This window comes from Tamandua tetradactyla, chromosome 8, assembly GCF_023851605.1.
Source record: "Tamandua tetradactyla isolate mTamTet1 chromosome 8, mTamTet1.pri, whole genome shotgun sequence".
Classification (NCBI taxonomy): Eukaryota; Metazoa; Chordata; class Mammalia; order Pilosa; family Myrmecophagidae; genus Tamandua; species Tamandua tetradactyla.
Genome location: NC_135334.1, coordinates 119,075,064 through 119,098,144, shown reverse-complemented (window position 1 = coordinate 119,098,144; position 23,081 = coordinate 119,075,064). Strand labels below are relative to the sequence as shown.

Here is a 23,081-nt window from a genome sequence, read left to right as displayed (position 1 = left end):
CCTTTTCTGTTATCAGTTGGGTACATTTATGTGAGGAAGTAAATCCTTTCTAATCTGAAAAATACTAGACTTGGTGTCCACATCTATTAAGGGGTCTGATAATACAGACCTTTGAAAATGATTAAGGACGATCTAAATAGTCAGTGCTTGGTAAATGATAGATTTCAGTGTTGTGAGGCATTTTGTGAATCCCTAACAAAGTAAATTGTTAATATAATTGTAATTGCAAATGTAATTGTTAATATAGTGATATATTATCTTTAATTGTTGGAACTGATGCATCCTGTAGGTCTGTTCTCTGAATTTACCTTGGAAGATGATTCCTAAAGTGACCAAGTTACTCAACAATGGTTTATAACTAGTTCAGCTACAGCTTCAACCAGAATTTATTGCACTAACCACTGTATATTCAAATAACAATTCCAAGAGTAATAAACATTTATGACTGTGAGCCAAGCACTAGGTTTTATACTTCACTGGCACTATTTTATTTAATTCATATAAGAATCTTTTGAGGTTTATTCTGTTATTATTTCCATTTTATATATTAGGTATTTGAGGACATGAGAATTAAGCATCTTATTCAAGACACTTATTCAAGATGCACTGAGAGATCAAAACCTAGGGCTGTCTACCTTCTAAGCTCATGTTCTTATAGGCTGCCTCTCTTTTTCAATGCTTCCAACCTTTCTTCCAAAGAGGTTCTCAAATTAACCAACTGGGCAGAAGTATGGAAATTATGCCATGGGTATATGTGCTTGAGTGGAAAAGATTCAGGCCCTGAAATCATACAACCTAATTTGTCAAGCACATTCAGTTCATCTTCTTAGTAGCTGTGTGATCTTTAGTAAGTTACCTAACCTCTCTGTGCCTAGGTTTGGGAATAATTCTATCACCCACCATGATTCTGAGAATTGAGTGAATTAACACAAGAAAGACTCCTTTAGCAGTTGACAGTGCTCAGTCAATGCACCAGCTATAAATTTTAACAGATGAGTAAGCCGAAGCCCAGAAAGGTGAGCAGCAGAGCTATTAGAGCTGTTAGAGCTCAGTCTCCTAGTTATAAGTCTGGTTTTCTCACCACCCTTCCTGCAGGTCCCGTTTTGCACATCTTTTCCGGATAGTGTTCTGAAATGGAAGTCTCTCCTCACCCAGTTCCACTTGGCTTTTTCTTAAAGCTCTATCTGGGAAGCTTCCTCCAGATTGTCCTCTTCTTTGTTTAAACAACTGTATACATTATTTACATACTATGAAATCCATACGTCATCTGTCTTGAGTATAAAATTCAATTAATTTTCAGATATTTACATTGCTTGTGGACTCTCTGCTTTGTGGCGCTGCTCTCTCTGAATCTCCTTCATTCTCCAAAATGTTTCCTCTTTTATAGGACTCCAGAAACTTATCAAGACCCACCCACATGGGTGGAGACATGTCATCACCTAATCCAGTTTAACAACCACTCTTGATTAAATCACATCTCCAGGGAGATGATCTGATTACAGTTTCAAACATACAGTATTGAATAGGGGTTATTCTGCCTTTATGAAATGGGATTTAGATTAAAACATGGCTTTTCTAGGGGATCTACATCTTTTCAAACTAGCACACAGACTTTAAAGATTTCTAGAATTCCTCCTGTTCTAGAGTTGGAAGGAACCTGATGACCTAATAATCAGCTGAGCAGACATTATATCTTCCATCATAGGAGCCCTTTTGAGAATGAGAACTTCTCAGCAATGGGAGGAAAGGAAATTTGAAAACAGGTAGTTGGGCATTGCTTACCTCTACCTCAGTTACCTAAATTTGATTATCTCTGTCATTGCTGTCTTCAACAGGAGAGAGGGAAGGGAAGGAGCATCTCATTCTAGGACCCCTTTGTTATGGGTTGCTTTTCTCTGTGACCGTACATTGTCCCTTCCATGAGTGGTTCAGCATACTTCCCAGTTACCCAATTATCCCTCATTACCCAGATACCGCTGACCCAGTCCCTACTTTATTTAAACCAAAGGGATTTTTTGTACTGGGACTATGACAGAGGACAATTACATCAATTAATCATAAAATCAATCAAACAACAAACATAAAAATTAACTATAAATTCCTGTAACTTGAATCCTTTCTGTGATTAAATACTTACAGAAATATTACCATTTGCTTTTTAAAAAAGGCTTAATGACCATTTTCAATTCAATTGGGCTTGAAAATAGGTAACAGAGGAATCCTGCAGTAAATTTAACGTTTTATGCTGTTGTTTTATTTTCAATATAGTTATTTAAAATACACTTTTTTCCTCTTGGAATATGTCATTGGTAACAGAGACTATCAGGAGTTAGAAACAGGGTAAGACAATGGGTAATTGGAGCTGAAGGGTTACAGACTGTGCAACAGAACTAGATACAAAAACTCAAAAATGGACAGCACAATACCATCTAATTGTAATGTAATTATGTTAAAACACTGAATGAAGCTGCAGCTGAGCTATAGTTTTTTTTGTTTGTTTGTGTTTTTTGTTTTTTTCCTTTTATATTTTTATATTTTTTATTTTTATTATTATTTTTATTTTTTTCTCTATATTATCATGCTATATCTTTTTCTGTTGTTTTGCTAGTTCTTTTCCTAAATCGATGCAAATGTACTAAGAAATGATGATCACACATCTATGTGATGATATTAAGAATTACTGATTGCATATGTAGAATGGAATGATTTCTAAATGTTGTGTTAGTTAATTTTTTTTTAATTAATAAAAAAATACACTTTTTTCCTCATTGACTTTATAAGTCAATGCATACATTAAAATTTCTACCTACAGAATTGTCATAAACCCAACATAAAATTTGAGACAGGCATTAATTAATTTCATAAAATAGATAAAATTTCATATTCCTTTAGATATTGGAAAGTCTGGGTTATATGTAAAAACTTAACTAAATTTGGAGATGAGGAAACTGAATCTTAGAGGGGAGAAATAACTTCTCCTAAGCTCACAAAACTAGAGACACAGTCTAGATTCAAAACAAAATCTGTCTGCTCCAAAATCCATTTTATCATAATATTTTGTCTGAATTTATTCCAATATTAAAATATCCTTATAGTCTAAAAATTTGGTCATGCATTTATGGGTATACAAATAAGAAAATTATAAATTAGCATTTCTGGATATTATGTTTGTAACATAATCCTGTAGAAAGCTCAGTGTTTATAATTCCCCTGCTTTTAGCTTTAACTTTATCTAAATTATTGTTCAAAATGAATCACAGTAAAGAAATATATCAAAAAATTAAAATTGGTTTTATATGACAGATAGGATTATGGAATTTAAAAATGTCTCTTTTTCTCTAGTCCCCGAATTTTGTCAATTCTGTTTAATAAAAAATTACCATGTTTTGGAGATGATTTTTATAAGCTATTTTACTGTGTGTCTTATTGCCATGTCACCAGTGCCTGGCTCAGTGTTATTGTTAAGTAAATAGACGTTGACAAATAAATGAAAACAATGAATGAACTTAACTTTCATATATAAATTGCTTCTTCTTTTAATCATCTTTTAACATAAAGAAACTTCACTATTATCATTATTTAACATGAAGAAACCAAAGCTCAGAATGGCTAAATAACCAATCTGAAATCAAATAGCTTGCAAGTGAAGAGATGACCTTTAAAACCATTTTGCTTGACCCCCAAATCTGTCCCATTATGATGATGGTGGAGGTACAAGTATTTGTTTTTAAATGAGAAATTCAGTATTTCTGTAAAGTTTAGCCTAAACTGTTCAGAAAGGCAGCAGATATGGATTGGAACCAGTTGTGAGTGTTTGGTGAGCAGTTTGGGACTTTGCTCTGGGGAATTTATACCTGGAAGAGTCCTAACTTCTCTGCCTACTTTCTTACCAAACAGGAGGTGTCCAGTTATTTTTGAAAATTAGTAAAAGGCGAAGGAAATAGCTGACGAGTTTCCATTCTCCAAACTTGCGTTTCTTTATAGCAGTGAAAGGCTGGTGGAAGCAGCGAGACTCGAGCCCCCGCCTTCCTCATCGACCCTGCTGTGTTGTGGGCTCTCCCTGACTTTTTCATGCAGGCATAAGAACGAGCCCCAGATGGTCCCTCTAAAACTAACCTTTGTGCTCCAAGCCTTGGCCAGTCCATCTGGCCTTTTGTGCCTATTAATAGATTTCTCATCTGAGCCTTGGTAGTCAGGAATGGAAATATGCTTGTTTCATTCCTGTGGTGCCAAGAAATAAATCATCAAAAAGCATTGGAGAGGTTTAAACCAAGCAGAGTCTTTCCCAAAGATAGCGATTCCTGGCTGCTTAGGACTGTGCTAACTCCTTTGTCTTGCAGTGCTTAGCAGGAGTCGGAGCCATTAGACCATATTTTATATTTTTTATTCCTCATTTGAAACTCTCTCAGACTGCCTTCTATCTCAGCCTTACTGGCACCATAATAATGCTGCAGCTTTTGATTCTTTGCTTTTTAGTGGACAGGTGCTCCATGAAATAATGCACATTATAATAGTTTCATTTATTGAATGCCACCAATCCTTAAGGTGATTATAAGGATACCTGTAAACTGTCCCCATTTTATAGATGGTTATATTGTGTCTAAGACAGAGTAAATGACTTGCCTACCTAATATTCTGGATCTGCTGCATGTAACTGCATATGAAATGTTAACCCTGTTCCATGATCAAAGCCATGCTTTTTAAAAAACGATGCCAAAGTCTCTATTGTTAAAATTCATAGTCACTGTTATTGCCATAGCCTTGGGTCTGATTCTTTGTATTTTATTAATCACTTTAACCTGAGTATTCCTTGCAGCCAGGAGATGCCCAGGTGTAATAGCATGAGCAGGATAGACAGGCATTGTGGGCATATGCGTCCTAAACCTCTCAGACACACATCAACATGCCAGTGGAATAAAACTGTAAGAAGAAAATGCTTATCAATATAGAGGCCACAGAAAGAGTATATTTTTAGCCAATAAACAAACAGCAAAAAACAACACAACCAACTAAATACTGAAAGACATCACCAGGAGCATAAGTGGGTGAACATAAGAGAGTTTCCACTGCCGTCCTTGGTTATTTGTGAGTGTTAAGACTATGATCTTTCTAACTTTCTTCATAGATTATATATTTTTCAGCATTTTTCCAAGAGAAAAGCAATTAACATTACAATAAATGTTATTAATTAATAAACACACATTGAAAAACCAAGCATAAATATCGATCTCTACTCTGAGCCTTGCAGCTTTTGTAATACAGGAAAAAAATGTGTAGTTCTGGAATAATCCTGAAAAAACAAGAAAGAAAGCCATCAGAGATCAAACGTGTTGATGAATTCTCAGAAGATAGAAAGCAGATGTGATTAGGTTAACCAAGAAACAAGATGGGGGCAAACAACAGCACTAAAAACTGGAGAAGAGAGCATGGCTGTAGATGGGAGGGTCACAGAGGTGCTCTAAATTCAGAGTAGTGGTACCGGGCCTTAAAAGGTCTGGGAAAAAATGTTAGTGTGACTACTGAACTGCCTTGAAAGCAGCTGGACCAGTCAGTTGTTCACCCACTTATGCCAAGCAGTGAACGATGTGGCATTTGTCTCGTAGAGAAAGGAGTGGGGATGGCCTGGCCTGAGTCCTAGGCAGATAAAAATTCCAGAAAGATGAAACCCAGAATACAGGGAGACAAGTTACTCCCCATCAGACCTATAGCATAACTCTCACGATGTATGTCCCTCCCTTCCCTCCTGTGATATGCAGAGAAGCTCTGATAATAATTTAAAAATATATAATCCACTAAATGAAAAGAGGGCTTTCTCAAATGAAAAATAAACATAGACATCCAAATATCATCATATATTTGAGGAGACTGAGAATTCTCATAGAGATTTAAAAATGTCTTGAGAACAAAATAATAATAGGTCATTATGAAAAGATAGGGACATTGAAAGTTTAAAATATGCCATAAAAGCCCTTAGTAAATGTGGATAGTAAAATGCATCTAATATAAGAGCAAATGAGTGAGCTTTTTTTAGTGATATTCAATTTAATACTCTAGTGGTCAGAGAACATATTCTGATTTCTATTCATTGAAATGTATTGATTTTTTTCGTGTCTCAGAATATGATCTATCTTGCTAAAGTGTTCCAAGGAAATCCAAGAAGATGGTGGGTCTAATTAGATGATGATATGTGCGAAAAATAAACTTTTGTATTGTTTATTTACAAAAAATTATTGTTTTGTAATAAATTGAGAGAGGGGGTTATTATCATTTCTATAGCGAATATAGGTAGAAACAATATGCAAAGGTGAAGGAGCTTGTGCTGGAAACTTTGCTGGAACCCAGTTAATGGTTAGTTCTCAGGTGATTCAGTTTCCCCCATTAGCATCAACATTAGCAAGGCTACCCTTGTGATTACAAGTTTCCAAGGTAAAAAAATAAAACAAATGGATAAAGAGGGTACCAGCTCTTTATCTTTTGTGATTGTGCTTTTTACAATCACAAAAGCACAAGATAAAGGCTTTTACAATCATCACCAGAGATCAAGGCCGATGGATTACAGTTCAGAGATTTCAGGTATTTCCTTCTGTATACTCTAATATACCAGAAAGTAAAAAGGGATATTTATACAATTATCCAGTAACCATACTCATCCCTTAAATCCTTCTCAGGCGCAGTATGAAGGCATAGAAAAAATTTAACAGGTAAGTGCTAAGTAAAAGGATTGTAGATGTAACAATATTAAATGGAATTTGAGGTAAATAATACTAGAAGAGATAAATATGGATATTTCAAATTGATAAAAACATGTTCTGAAAGAACACTTGACCCAAACCTAACAGTATTGTTTCAAGATGGATAAAAGAAAAATTAACGGAAGCAATGGGGAAGCTACAAAGCTGCTACCATAGGAAACTTCTATAGAACAGAATGGCTGTGATGGCGGCACAGCCTCTGGACGCCACCTCGGGGCGTGGCTACGTACAAATTCTGGGGCCTCATCTTTGTCTTCCTGAATCAGAGCATTTGTGCATGAGGACCCCGAATTTGTGTCTTAGCCAGCTCTCCAGATGACCTTTATGCATCCTAAAGTTTGAGAAGCATTATTTCAACACCCATCTCACAGAAACTAACTGATCAGCATTACAAAATTAATAAGGAAAAGAGGATTTAAATATCAGTATAAAATATTGTCAAGCTTTCACGGACGGTTCACCAAAATTCAGTATGTTGAAGGACACAGAAGAAATCTCAGTCGTTTTAATGACAGAACTATAAGGGTTGCACTTCCATGCATTAACCCACACCCAATGATATTAGGAATTGATAAAATAATAGCTGAAGAGTATTAATTCAATTGTAAATTTAAAATATTACATGCCAGTCGAGGAGAAACAAAAATTTAAATAAGTACATTTTCAAAATAAATAACAATAGACAGCAATTAAGCAACAATTTGTAAGTTTTGTCTAATGCAATACTCAGAAGCACATTTATAGTCTACATTTCATTATTGAAACACAATGAAGTTTGAAATGAAATGAGCCAAACATTCAGCTTGAATAAATAGGAGATGACAACAAATAATCCTAGAGAAAGAAGGAAGAGAAAGGAATTAATAAAGATAAAAGGAAATTAAAATAATGAGATAGGAAACTAAAGGCTGGTAATAATTCTCAAATGATTGTCATGCCTGAACGACAACATCAAAAATTAATCAGAAAAGATACACACAACACAGTTATGTGAGATATTAAATCAAATATAAGGGCATTTAATGTATGATGCTATTCTAGGAAATAGCAGAGTTAGAGTAAATGGATACCTTCATTTCAAAATACTAAAACATTCTAGAATGTAATTAAAGAAAGTTAAAAAAGAAAAGTTGAAAAATATGCATAGACAAATATGCCCAGGAAAAATTAACAAGTTAATTCCAGATCATTCTATAGAATAAGCACCAGGCTAAAATGGTTGTATGGATGAGTTCTATTAATCCTTAAAATAATGGATATTTACTGAGTTGTATGTTATATTTCAGAGCAGAGAAAATATATAAATAATGGCCATTTCATATTATTAGGCTAGTACAGCCTACAGACAAAACTAAACAAGAAGATATATGAGCACATATATACCACACTTAAACAGAAGCCAGTCTCATATACAGATTCTATATTTCAAAATCAAATATTATAAAACTAAATCAACATTATTTTAAATCCTAATATTTCATGACCAAATAGGTTTATTCCAGGAAAAATTATATTTCAAAAAGAAATATTTTGTGTATGTTACCTGATTGTATAAGACAAAAAACTGGCCATCAGAATGGAAATTGCAAACACTTGCTAAAATTCAGCACCATTTACTGAATTAAAAATTAAAAATATCTTAATGAACTAAAAACAGTTTGAGTTGTTCTTAATTTAATAAAGTGTATATACCAGGATGTATTAAATATATATTTTTATGCTCACTTGGGTCTTATATTGCACTTCCTGAGCTTTATTTTTCCCATAGCACTTATCATCTTTTGACATAGTCCATAATTCACTTTTTAATTGTATTTATTGTCTGACACTTGTGTTTGTCTTATTCATTGATGCATACATGAATGTGTCAATAAATCAATGAATATTCAATGGTGAAGCATTAGAAATTTGTTGTATTATAATTAAAAAAACACATTGTACTGTTTAATAAGGTGACTGTATATTAGAGCAGAATATTAAAAAATTATAATTTTCCCCTACAGCAAAATGAAGCAATTAGAAAATGCAGAAATACAAACACATTTAAAGTCACCGTAAAAATTTACAAAACATAGGACCTATAAAGCACTCATATCTCGTAGGGAACATAGGATACACACATAGGCAGCTATAATAAAAATTAAAGTACTTAAATTTTAACAGCTTGAGGAAGACAAAATTAAAGTTTCGGAGGAGAAAAAATGTGTAATCATCTTGGAATGAAGGGGTGTTTAGGGAAGCCTTCATGAAGGGTGGTGTTGGAATCCGGTTTTAAAGAATCACTAATACCTACACATGTGGAGGGTTTGGGGATGGGCTGGCAAAGGTTCCATGCACTCCAATATGAGCTTAAGGAGTAAGAGACAGTTATCAATTTATAAGACATATGAAAGAAAGCACTGGGAAATAAAGTTGAGAAGTTGTGGTTGGGAATACATGCTAGGTGGATTTAAACTGGAACTGATAACTAAGCGTTTTGAAAAAGGGAGTCACCTGCCTAGAGCAAGGATTCAGAAATTGACCTAGCAGCAATGTGCAAGAATAACTGGAAAGAGGGAGGGACACTGGATGTGGAGAGGTAGTTCATCTAATTCTCTCTCTCCTTGTCTCTGTCTCTCTGTCTCTGTCTGCCTCTCTGTGTGTGATAATGTGAGTGATAGACTGAGACCCTTAAAGACATTGTAGTTTCCTGATAAGTTAGAACAAGTTATGAACACCTTGCGTGCTCACAAAATTTAGTATAAACAGAGTGTTCCTTGAGAGCAAGCACTGTGCCTTTATCTGTTTATCCTTAGTGCCAAGTACAAAGCCTGCCCCATGCAGACACTCAATAAATGCAGGTATATGATAATTGCTCCCTCTCATTTAATTCCTGAAGCTTACATGGGAGAGACTGTTTGATCAGACTGTGATATTATTAGGTGAAATATTAAAATATTAGTCAGTTGCAAAATATTCTGAGACTCTAATACGGAATGACATAAATTATATGGAATGTTTTGGGGTTTCATTCATTCATGCATTTACTGGATTTCTGCTCTGTTCCCAGCACTGTTCCAGGCACTAGAAATTATAAAGGTGATGGCATGGTTCCTGCTTTCATGAGCTCAGTCTGTATCAGGATGAAATCCATCGGACACAGCATTGCAGTAATAGTTAATGTTGATAATGATAAAGATAAGCAAAGGGAGTTATGTAAGAGCAGAACAGTTGGAATTCAACTGAATCATGAAGGAATTTTTTCATTAGTCAGGGTGAAAGAAGAGTGAGGAAGGATGGCCTAGCTAGAAGAAGGAGTATGGGCCCAAAGTAGCAAGGTATATGGAAGTGTGATGCAATGCGGGTTTCAAGCATGCTCAGAGTATAGGTCCTTTTGAGGATAGTTGAGGAATGTAGGGGCTTAATGATGGAATGAGTGTGTTTATGTGTTTCTTTGCTCTCCTCTGGCTTTGGTATCATGTGGGACCAACCAGATAAAGGGCTTTGAAAATTTGCCGTATTTTCTCATGCCCTAAAACATCGTAATTATGTAAGAATAGTCTATTCCTTGAAAGTTTAGGCTTTTTCTTGTAGTGTTTGACAAAGAGTTTTATATCATTAATTCACCAATCTCCAAATCTTTTGATTGATTATTTACAGTAAGGAATTTTGGAGCCTTTACTCCAATATATAAGTATTCAATGTATGAATTTTGGATTGAGTCCTCATTGCATTGATCTGTTAGTGATGGAAGTAATCCACTCATCAAATATTTAATGTTAGGAAAGCATACTTTCTTCCCTATAATCTTAGATGCAAGTCATATAATAGTAGTTCTAATATTTCCTTCCCATAGCCCAATGATTTGCCTTGAACATCTTTGTATTTGCTTGTTTATTAATACTACCCTTGGGCTTACATAAGTAAGCTTATGACTTTTCTTTCTCTAATTATGTCCCTGCCTGATAATCAGTTGCTGCAAAACCTATGACAGGTGTGGTGGTTTGAAGCTGTGTGTACCCCAGAAAAACATGTTCTTAAATCTAACCCATTTCTACAGTAAGGAGGACCTTCTGATGATGTTACTTCAGTTAAGGTGTAGCCCAGATCAATCAGGATGGGTCTTTACCGTATTAATGGAGTAACTGGTTAAGTGGAATGAAATTCAGACAGAGTGAGAGAAAGCCACAGGAAGCAAGAAGTTGAAAATCAATGGAACGGGGAAAAGAAGGGAGAGACCAGGAGACATCTCCATGTGCCTTGCCATGTGACGCACTAAGGACCAAGGATTGCCAGCAGCCAGCCCCAGAAGGCCACTGCCTTTGGGAAGAAAGCATCACCTTGATGATGCCTTGCTTTGGACTTTTTCCAAGCTTCAAACCGTGAGCAGATAAATTCCTATTGTTTAACACAACCCACTCCTTGGTATTTGCTGGAGGAGCCTAGGAGATTAAACAACAGGTCAAGCATGCTTGAGAGCCATCCTCCAAGGGTCTGGAGGGTGTGACACAGGGAAACTTTTTGTGAAGTAACATTAACCTCTTTTTAATACAGAGGGCTTCCCTACTGCCTCCTAACGAGCAGTCCCTAAAAGTTCTTTCTTTCTTTCTGAGCTTTCTGGAGGCTAAATGGATATCACTGACTTGAAAACCAGTCATCTGGACCCCTAGTTTGTTTCAGGAATTACTTTGTTGTAAATGATGCAATGAATAAACACACGAAAGAAAAGCATGATGTTTTTTGTAGGTTCATGTAGCAGACCATAAAAAAATATATACTTGGCTGGCAGTAAAATCTATCAAAATTTCTCAACAGCCCCATATTTTTTACTTTCCTTGGCTGCCACCAGCAGCTGCCTTTACATATGTTCCTTGATTTTATTGTGCACTACAGCAGCATCAGAGCTGCCGTAACACTGCAGGCACGTTTTTATGGGGAGCGATTTCAGCACCGTGCCATTCGGCTGGCCCACCCGGCCTTCTGTTGCTGGAATGAAATGGCAAAGGTGTTTAATGAAGAGGATAAAGAGTTATATAGAGAGTAGGTGGTCCAACATGAATAGTGCCTTTCCTCCATGTCAGGAGAAAGGGTTTGGAGGTTATCTTCTTTTCCAACTCATCAGGGCCACCAGCCTCCCTAAAATGGTCCAAAGAGCAAGGTTTTAGAGGATCCTTATTTCTACGAGAATATAACCCATGAAGAAGCAATTTATAACCTCCATGAGGACAGCATGACAAGTGTATGCGGTTAGAGGAGATGCCTATGTTCCAGCAGGGTGATCTTAATGATTATATCATTATTGTCAATGCATGCAGCAATTGTGTAATCATGTCATTAATATTGGCTATTTAGACTATTTCTACAGAAGGGAAGTGTTTCCAAGAGTACCGCAATTGGGGGCCCCATTTTTCTTTTTTCTCTAGATCTAGACAGTGAATGATCAGATGGTGTGTGGGTGGCCTTGTCTTCGTGTCCAGAAGGCGCACAGACACCACCTCCTTCTTCCAGGCTTCATCTCTGCTTTCTGCATAAGTGTGGGCTTGAATGTGTCTAGCTTCAGCCCCATGAGAAAGATGTTTCAAGTGGTGAGAGTGGGGAGGAAGGATGCAAGGATACGTGTGAGAGAGGAGATGACAACTTCCCCCTTGGCATAGATGATAGAAGCTCATGCTACCACCTTTAAGGCTCTGAGCAAAGTCTCTGTTAAAAGAAGCGAGAGAAACTCTTGGTTACTGTTCTTGGGGAAATCACACTTCAGTGCAAGTGTAATGTTTCCAGAGTTGGGTTTTCAGACCACCAGACTGCACTGGCTCCAAGGTAATAACAGCCAAAGTCCTTAAAGTGACCTTATGTTTCAATAACTGGATGTAACTAATGACTTTGAGCATTCACTAGGCACCCACGGATTGATCTTAATTTTGAAGCAATGCACTTCCTAGGATATTGCTTTATTCAACTTCTGCTGTTCCAGGCTCTATGCTAGAGGCCAACTAGCAATTTACTGAGTTTTTGGTGTTAATATACCTTTGGCTGAAAAGAACAGCATTTATTGGGCTGGAAGGGGTTCAGAAATCAGTCAGTGCACCCACACTCTATTGTGCAGATGGAAAAGCTGAGGCATGGAGAGGGCAAAGTGGTTTGTTCAAGGGAAGATAAAGAGTGGAGAACAGGCTGGAAGCAAAATCTTCTGATGGTTTTCCCACTGCATATCTTCAGAGTTCCTTTTAACAGTAGACTCGGAAGTCACAGTCTCATACGTTGTCATTTCTGACTTGCCTTTCATGTACTTAGACAATACTTCTCAAAAGGGTGTGTGTTCTGTGCATAATTTTCTGGGGGCGGTGATGATTGGAACAGAGCCCAGCAGTCCTCTTCCAGCTGCATTTCATGAGCAGAGCTCACCGCTCCCAAGGCTGGTGCCCCAACATAGACTTCATGACATTCTTTCTGCCTTTCTTTTGTACCACCAAGAACATGTGGCATTTTTCCCAGTGGTCCAAACACTTATCTGGCTTGCTCTCTGTGAATTTCTGTGCTGACCTTTAAATTCAAAGAGCACAGCTCACTGATGACCTGTTTTATTGTAGTTATGACGCTCGTGATCTTGATCTCTTTGTGAACATTAGTTTATAAAGAAATCAGAATGCATATTGTCTTGGCTGTATTGTTTCAATTGTTTTTTGTAAATTCTTTACTTTGTAGGTGAATCTTCTGGATTTCTCTTTATGTTTCATTAATTTGCGGTAGGCATTTTCTTGTCATAACACCCATCCCTCCCTCCACCACCTCAATACATACCAGTTTGCATTTTCTGATGAGAATCAAGGGAAGTGAAGAGAAAAACAATGACAACCCAAGAAACAGGCCCTGGTCTAGGCAGATACTTTGCAAATGAAATGTGTAAATTTTACAACAAAATTTCAAATTAGGTGTTATTTTCCACTTGACAAATGAGGAAAACGAAGCTCAGCAAACTGGAGTTACTGTTCAAATTTTCAGAGAGAAGCAGAAGCATAGCCAGGATTCTAACTGCACAGTCCACCTTCCAAGATCCTGCCCTTTCTATTGCAGTGTGAGGCCAGACCCTGTGCTCTGCATATTTGTGTAATTTTCCTCCTTTATTCCTCATAATAACCCTCTGAGATGGGGTATACGAAGTCCATTTTACAGATAAGGAAACTGAGGTTCAGGGAGGTTAGTGATCTGTCTAAGGTGACTCAGAGAGTGGAAGAATCAAGGTTCACATTTAAGTTCTGACTCAAAGTCCATCTTCTTCCCATCTGACCATCTAACTTTTTTTTGTAGGCTGCATGACGGGGATCACAGGTCATTCTTTTTCCATGTGAGTATTCCGTTATTGCAGCACCATTTGTTGAATTTTTGTTTGTTTGGGTTTTCTGTTTGTTTTTGATCATTTGTTTGTTTGGGAAGTGCCTGGGCCTGGAATTAAACCCAGGTCTCCTGCATGGTCGGAGAGAATTCTACCACTGAACTACCCTTGCACCCCACCACGTACCATTTTATTGAAATGTAATTATCTGACTCATGATACTGTCAGATCCCAATCATTTGTTTAGGAGTTGGCAACGTTATTATTTTCTTTTTACTCCACAACCAATTAGATATGCAGATTGCTTTAATTTATGTCGCTGATCTCCCTGAGTGGAGAGAAATAAAGGAGGAACCAAAGAGGATATGAGTTTATCTAGTCAGAGAAGGGACAAAGAACAGAAGATGTGATTGAGGTTTCCAAATTCTTTCAAGGGTTGCCATATGGAGGAAGGATTAGCTTTTGTTCTAAGTGACTTAACGGATTCGAAACGAGCACAAAGAAGAGCTTTCTAACAGTCAGGGCTGGCTAGATATGGAATGGGCTGTCTTCAGTGACCACTTGTAAGGATTGGTCTGGGTAGGGGGATCTGATGAAATTTAAGGTCCTTGAGATGGGATGATTTTCTGACATGGTTTTGCATTCCTTTTCGTTCATCCTTGGGTGCTTGCCTAGTCACTCTGCAGAGTCTGGGATGAGCTCCCTAACAGGTGGCACCGGTGGCTTGGAAGAACACAGAGCCAGGAAGGCTGGGTCTGTACCTCAGTCTCCATGAACACTGCACGTGTCAGTCTACAGGACAAAGGGGAGGAAGAACACTGCTGCCACGTGTCATCAAAGTCCCAGAAAAGGGAGGTAGGATAGGTCATGACTGCCTCTCTTGATCCTTTGTCACCACAAACAGCAGAGAAGAAAAATTGCTCCCTGAGACCTGTTTTTAAGGGCAGAGAGTAGATAGAGTTTCAATTTTGAGGAACGTTACCATCTGTGGCACAGATACTTTTCTCTTTTGTTTGAATGGCAATTATAAAATTATTTTATATACCAATATAATAATGCTAAAGTAACAATAATGATAGCTCATTGGTAGGTTACTAATTTTTAGGTACCATTATTCTTGACACTTAATAGAGGAGCAAAGCAGGGTGTGGAAAGCTTATGCAACAAGGTCCCACAGCTACAAATGGCAGAGCTAGTGTTCAAATCTATATGCATTTAAAATCAGAGCACATGGTCTTATCTTCTTTTTGTTGCTGATAATTTCCACGTATGATACCTTTTGCCTTTGATATAAAAGGTTTTTAAAATATTTTCTATTGCTATATTGGATCTTTTTTGGTGAGACCCTAATAGGATACCACAGTGGGTCTATTCTAGGTGTATTTTGTGAGTATGCGGACCGTCAATCTATAAATAGGACAGTGGAAAGAATATTGCTTCAAACAATGCTTTGTGTAGGTATGCTGGTTTGAAAGGATGTATGACCCCTAGAAAAGTCATGTTTTAATCTAAATCCCATTTCATAAAGGTAGAATAATCCCTATTCAATACTGCATGTTTGAAACTGCAATCAGATCATCTCCCTGGAGATGTGATTTAATCACGAGTGGTTGTTAAGTTGGATTAGGTAATAACATGTCTCCACCCATTTGGGTAGGTCTTGATAAGTTTCTGGAGTCCCATAAAAGAGGAAACATTTTGGAGAATGAAGGAGATCCAGAGAGAGCAGAGCAGAATGACATAGCCAAGAGAAGCAGAGTCCACCAGTCACTGACCTTTGGAGATGAAGAAGGAAAACGTCTCCCAGGGAGCTTCATGAAACAGGAAGCCAGGAGAAGAAGCTAGCAGATGATGCCGTGTTTGCCATGTGCCCTTTCAGATGAGAGAAGAACCCTGATCGTGTTCACCATGCTCCTTTCCAGATGAGAGAGAAACTTTGACTGTGTTTACCATGTGCCCTTCCACTTGAGAAAGAAACCCTGAACTTCATCGGCCTTCTTGAATGAAGGTGTCTTTCCCTGGATGCCTTATATTGGACACTTCTATAGACTTGTTTTAATTGGGACATTTTCTTGGCCTTAGAACTATAAACTAGCAACTTCTTAAATTCCCCTTATTAAAAACCATTCTGTTTCTGGTATATTGCATTCTGACAGCTAGCAAACTAGAACAGTAGGATACATTGGTTTCTTCTCATTTTAACTTATTCATCTATAAAGGAAGATGAATAAGTGAGTTTGTGTTCACCTGACAGCAGAGTCCAAGACAAGTACTTGGATGGAGGGAGTTTTTTAGGATGACCCACGAAGCAGATATAAGGGAGCAAAGAAGGAAGAAAATCCAATCACATTATAGAGGTCCCTGCTGTAAGCAACCAAATTAAAATCTCTGGCACACAGAGAAGCATACCAAATGCCACAGAATCATCCCCTAAAATATGGGAAAATGGCACACTTTTCTACCCCCTTCTGCCCCCTATTGGTTGAGGATTACCCAGGGATTCCACTTGCTTGACACCTAGTGAACTGAGCAGAATGTGCAAAAGTAGTGTGCATGTTTGAAGTAGGAAATGGACAGGGTGAAGGAAGTATAACTTTCCCAGTACTGCCCACTGTATATTATATCTTAAATCAGAGGTGGATTTAGGGGATGTGATTTGATACTAGTGGTATGTGCCACATATTAGAATTAGAATTAGAATTAGAATTAGAATAAATGCTCTTTAAAATTTCTCTTAATATAAAATTTGTAAAGCCATCCAATTTTGAGCTGGGGTTGATATTGGTAACCATCTAATCTAACTTCCCTATTTGTCAGTTAAGGAAGCTGAGGTCCAGAAAGGGAAAGCTGACTCTGACACTGTACCATACTGGTCACTTCCTACTTGACTCTAAATAATACCTAATTAATGACTCCTTCCCTTTTTATAGTCTGGAAGTCCTGTGAGCTGGTTATCTCTACCAGCTTAGTTGAGCCTTTTCAAAAGCTGTCCTAATGGGGGTGCCTTGTCCAGATTGGTTAATTCCTCCTAAGACTGCAGACTAAGAAGGATAAGATGATAATTAAGGAGAAGAAGAAAGCTCCTTCCTCAGAGCTGTGCATCTCTCCCGTTGTTCATCTGTACCCATGTGATCCCCTCACACTGCCATTTCCAGTTGCATTTGCATACATCTACTGCTCCCAGCAAAGGCCAGGAGAGTGATGAGGAGGGATTACTAGAACATGAAATCCAATAAGGATACTGAGTTCCATCTTCTGAACTAAGACGTGCAGTAATTAGAGCAGTATTTACAATGCAATAAAGGCAGAGCTAATTACTGGCAAATGAGACTGAGATGATGCTCTTTCCCAGTGAAACCTGACTAGGTTCAGCCTCCTCTATAAATCCTCCAACTGTCTCCTTTCTTAATTATGATCTTTATAATCCCCTTCTTGGCAATATTTGCCTAATTTATTGCTACTCAATAAAGAAGAATGGGAACTGACATAGGAGTGATAGAGGGAAATTGGGATGTTTATTTGGACACCTGGATTATGAACATAGAAGTGAAGTCTGGTGGAGAAGGGGGCTACTGTAATAACTTTAAGCCAAAATAAAGCTATTCTTTTGAATAAGTAGCACGACTTGATCCCTTGCCAAAGTGTTGTTTGACAACTTCTTTCAGGCCACATAGAAGGTGCATCAGGAAGCTGTATATTCTCTGTCTTTATTATTAAAAATAGATTCCTGGTGCCCATGCAAAAAAAGAAAATATATTTGGGACCTCTTTGCACAGTGCTGTGATGCATCAGTGCTATCTAAGGAGACATTTAATCACTATCCCTACTCTCAAAATATCTAGAGTAAAAAATTATCAATATGGGAATGGACAAACTTTTAAAAGGCCAGAGAGTAAATGTTTTTAGCTTTGTGGGGCCATAAATGCTCTTAGTTGCAAATCTTTCTCCTCCTTCTCTTGCTTTTTACCAATTGTCTTAGTTTTCCATGCTGCTGTGACAAATGCCACACAATGGGTCAGCCTAAATAAACCATAGACATTTATTACACATGGCTCTGAGGCCAGAAGAAGTCCAAAATCGAGATACTGGCAAGACTTGCCTTCTCAGGAGTCTGTGCTGCTCTGGCGCTGGCCAGTAGCAATCCTTGGGGTTCCTTGGCTTGATCGCATCTCTTGTCCTTCTGTCCTGTCCGCTCGTCTGGTTTCTGCCGATTCGCTGCTCTTATCTGCAGCCTTCTCTAAATTCTGGCTTCCTGTTTCCTCTCTTTATAAGGCCTCCTGTAATCAGGATTAAGATCCGCCCTTACTCAGTTGGGTCTCATCTTAATTAAAAGTGACATCTTCAAGATGTCCTAATTACAATGGGGTCACACCTATAAGAATGTGGATTAAGATTAAAAGCCTGTCTAAATGGTGCACATAATTCACACAACAACCTCTAAAACTGTAAAAACCATTTTTAGCCTCTGGGTCACACAAAAACAGCCTATGGCTGTGGCCTGGTTTGGCCTGTGGACCATGGCCTGCTGACCCCAGCAATACATTGAATGCTTGTACAGTCAGACAAAATATAACCTGACTGGCGCCGAGCCAGATAATCGAGCACTTATATCCTATTTATCTATTCCTGTCAGGGGTTAAATTTAGGGTTGAAAGTAAGATGTAGAACTAGGAAGGGTGCAAAAGTAATTATTCTAGGACAATGGCGAACAGTATTAATTTTGTGTGATAAGCCTTTCTAGGTTGAAAGACTTCTAGGTTCTACAATTTTTAAAGTCGCATTTAAAATTAAGAAACGTGCTATCAGCAACTCTGATTAAGAATTATTATATTATTTTACCATTTACTCTCCTTCCCCCATTATTTGTTTTTTTAATGTCTAAATTTTAGAAAATAACTATTAATTCTAATATCTGGGACAAAGCTGTTTTTTAATAACATATCTTGTGAGAGGCATGGGATGGTTTGAGGGATTTGGGGACAAGGAGGTGGTTTAGCATCAGGGTTTAGCCACAAGCTAGGAGTAAAATGTCAGTTCTGGGGCAGAATTTCCAGAACAGGAGGCACTTCGATATTTTGTACAGAGCAATTCATTTTGCAGGATAGTCTCATGTACCTCCTTTGGATTCCTGGTCTCTTCCAATCCAGGAGAGACCAGCTCCCCAATCCATTTACAACAGCAGTACTTCTACACTCACACACATTTCCACCCCCTAGACTGTACCCGGGGTGGGGGTGGGGGGTGTTGCCTGGGGCTGAAAACCACGGCATTGGTTGATTCTTAGCTGTGGGGTGCCATATGGAGACATGTTTGCATAGGTAGGTCATTGAGACTGTGGCAGCAAGGAGAAAGCTTGGGAATGGTAGACGCGGAGTTCTGTGGAAATGATTTACTCCTTTCCTCAGTGAGAAGGAACATTCTTGTGGTAATCCCTTCCCTGGGAGAAGAGAAGGGGCAATTTTCTAATGTCTGTGTGCCATGTCATCCATGCTGTCATGTATTTAGCTAAGCAAGGTTTGAACAATCAGATTGCCAATGGCCTTTGCAGTGCTCAGTGCGGTGTGGCCCCAGTGATGTGGAGTTGGGGCGACTGGAGGGACCAGTTCCTGGACAGCTTTCTCAGCGTTGGTCCTGAAACGAATCTTCTATTCTCCTTCAATAATGCCTCAATGACAAAAGCTGTAAATATTGAGATGGACCTTAGGATGCAAGGCCAACAATAGCTCCATATTTGAAAATGTCACAGCATGGTATGTGGAAAAAGTATGAGTTTTCAAGTTATATAACTATAATTAAATCCCTTGCCTACCACTTGCTAGGGGAGGAACCCTAGGAGATTTCCTCAATTTTTCTGACTCTCAGGGATTATAAGGTCTGCCTTGAAGGGTGGGCAAGGAGATGATGAGTCACTGTGAGCGAAGTGCCCAGTACAAGGTCCAGGCTAAACTAGTTGTTCAATATTCCATCATTGTAATAACAATAACAATTAATTATTTTTTAAGAATAACAATAACGATTACGATGGGCCTATGCACAAAAGCATGACCAGAACTATTCTTTTGCATTATCAACTCCTGCCAATCTTAATTGGTAAGATGGGTGCTCTGTACCTATCTAGGAGCACAAAGCAAATGTCACTCTTTTTAGGCCAATATCCTTTGTGTGTGACTAAGCATGGAGCTGTCCAAGGCATAGTGTGTGGAACAAGCCCACCTTTGACTTAATTACAGGCCTGCCCCTTCTCAGTTCTCTGTCCTTGGGGAAGTTTTTCCATCTCAAAATGTCTTTATTCCTTCTCTGTATAATAAAGATACTGAATCTGTTCTTTCTGGGTAACCTGAGGATTAAATCAGACTCAGATGAGCCGCTGCTACGTCTAATGCAAACGACGTTCTCCAAGCAAGTAGACTTCCTTTATCTTCCTGTTCAGGGTTTGTCCTTGGCAAGGTTTTGCAACAGATGTTTCTCAAACATCCCTGTGACTTGATTTCCTTGCTTCTCTATACGCTTTCCTTTCAGTGTATTGAGTTTTCTGGTTCCTGAAGTACCTAAAAATAGTCCATTTGCATTAAGGTGAAGGTCATGCCTTACTTTGCTCGCTCTTTCCATTTGGCACTCACTCATTCACAGATAAACCTTCCCTCTGCTACTATTAAAGGAATGTTTGACAGTTTATGATCATTACAACAGTGACAGTTATCAGGGTCAAGTATGAGAGCTCCGGCATAGGTCAGTCCCAAGAGGGGTTGTCCTGGGGTCAAGCACATATGTGGGAGCAATGCTAATCTAGGGCCCTCCCTGGATTAGCATGGGTCAAGTGGCCCCCCCAGCCCACACTGAGACTGGCAGAAGACAAACCTGAGCAATAAGCCAGAAGAAGGTAAAGAAGCAAAGGGTGATAGGATCTGTGAATTTAATCAGGATTATTGCAATATTTTACAGAGCTACAATCCTTTAACTAAAACTCTTGGGGCAATGCGTTTTGGAACTCACATTTTTCAGGTTTTAGAAAGGTGCTTCTGTACATGTGGTACATATTATACGAAACCCCCAGTGGGGTCTGGGTCAGCACTCCCTTCAAACATACCGTTACTCTCTCAGCAAAATGGATAAATATTCACATTAATTGCAGGAAATTAAGATTTAAAAATAGTCTTATGTCAGTCCAGGTCAGGTTTCTCCATGAAATGAGAACACATTAGGGTAGTTTTGACACAAATTAGCCAAGGAAATACTTTTGATTCTCAAAAGCTCTATGTATTTTGTTATAGCTAATAACAGACTGTGAATTTGTAGCAGGAAACAGGCATATACAAAGCTATGGTAAAAGACAAGATAACCAAACTTCTCACATGCTGTTCTCTCTTGCACTTGGAGTTCATCATCTGTTCAATATTTGAGTGACAGCAATATGCTAGTAGGTTAAATAAAAGTGTACAAGAGGGGGCAGTATGATGGTGGCTCAGTGGCAGAATTTTTGCCTGCCATGCTGGAGACCTGGGTTCAATTCCCGATGCCTGCCTATGAAAAAAAAAGTGAACAAGAGGGACCAAGTCTCTACCTAATACAGAATCTAGAACAGGTACACCCCCTACTTCTTTCTCTTTTCTTTCTTTTGTGAGAAATGGACTGTTATCCTTCAACTGCTTTCACCTTCTCTGTGAGCTTTCCTGGGTTTGCCTAGGCAAAGAAGTAGTTTCTTCCTCTATGTGCTTGGAGCACTTGATATGTACCCTCTTGTAGCTTACAGCACAGTGTCTTATTTTCTTTTCTCACCCAACTCCCCAATTAGATGTGAGCTCTAGAGGAAAGGGAGTTTTCGAGTCTAGATGCGAAGTACAGGGCTCTACACATAGTAGGTGCTCAGAAAGGGCTTCGTGAATGAACACTTGTGTCTCTGGATGATCTAAGCATCTTCAAATTTCAATTTCATTAAATTATATAGAGAAAAGAAGTGAACTTAGACATTCTCCCTCTTCTGGATCTCCTGAGTGAATGGTTATTTCTGAATTGTTGTGTTTAAACAAAGGAATAAAGCATATTTTTAGCATCACACACCAGCAGTGAATCACCAGCAGTGATGACCCTTTTTCCTTTTCCTGTTGTCTTAGCTCTATAATAATATTACCATATTGCACCATCAGATAGTAAAATCATATTAATTATCAGGAACTGTATTAAACTGCCCAGAAGTTAGCTAATATAGTAGCACATTTGAAGGTTAGTAGCATCTGTTGGGTGTGATTCACCATGCACAAATGTAGCTCCTTGCTTCTCTGGCGATACAACAGTTTGTATTGTTTTCTAGAAGATTAATTATAATTATGAGATCTTGGAACATACAATAAAATCAATGTCATTAGGCTTTTTAAGTTACACAATAGAAGTTAAGATGATGGAATCACTCATCTGAGGCAGTTGGGTGTAAGAGTTGTTTACTTTAGAGAAAATCTTTCTTGCTTTCCACATTTCTTATTGTCTGATGTGGTTAGGAATAAGGGTTGGTCTTAGTTTGGCAAGGCTGCCATAACAAATACCACAAATTGGTTGGCTTAAATGACAGGAATTTATTGGCTCTCAGCTTGGAGGCTAGAAGTCTAAAACCAAGGTCTCAGCAGGCAGGTGATGCCTTCTCCAGTGTTCGTTGTATTTTATGGTGGCTTGCTGACAATCAATCTCTGTTCCTATCACATGGTGACCTGTCTCTTTCTGTCCCTTCTTGTGGCTCCCAGTTTCATGTCCAAATTTCTTTTGCTCATAAAGACTCTGGTCTTAATGCATTAAGACCCATCATGATTCATTTTGGCTTCATCTTAACAGGATCTTTAAAGATCCTATTTACAAATGAATTCACACCCCTGGGAACCCTGAGTTAGGACTTGAACATGTCTTTGTGGGGAACATTATTCAATCTACTACAGGGTAGAAAGTTCTGGGGTCTCATTTGCATCTGACTGGCTAGGCAACTTGGGGCACTTAAACTCTATGGGATTTGGTTTTTCTATCTATAGTGGAAGAAA

At 38.2% G+C, this 23,081-nt stretch overlaps 1 long non-coding RNA gene across 1 annotated transcript in view; it reads left to right on the top strand.

The window, feature by feature from the left end:
- The first annotated feature begins 1,676 nt into the window (after positions 1-1,676).
- LOC143643763 (uncharacterized) overlaps positions 1,677-23,081 on the top strand; it is a 38,926-nt gene continuing 17,521 nt past the window's right edge. Inside the window, exon 1 of the long non-coding RNA XR_013156380.1 lies at positions 1,677-1,763. This is a non-coding gene — a long non-coding RNA (uncharacterized LOC143643763). The remainder of the gene's footprint in view (positions 1,764-23,081) is intronic.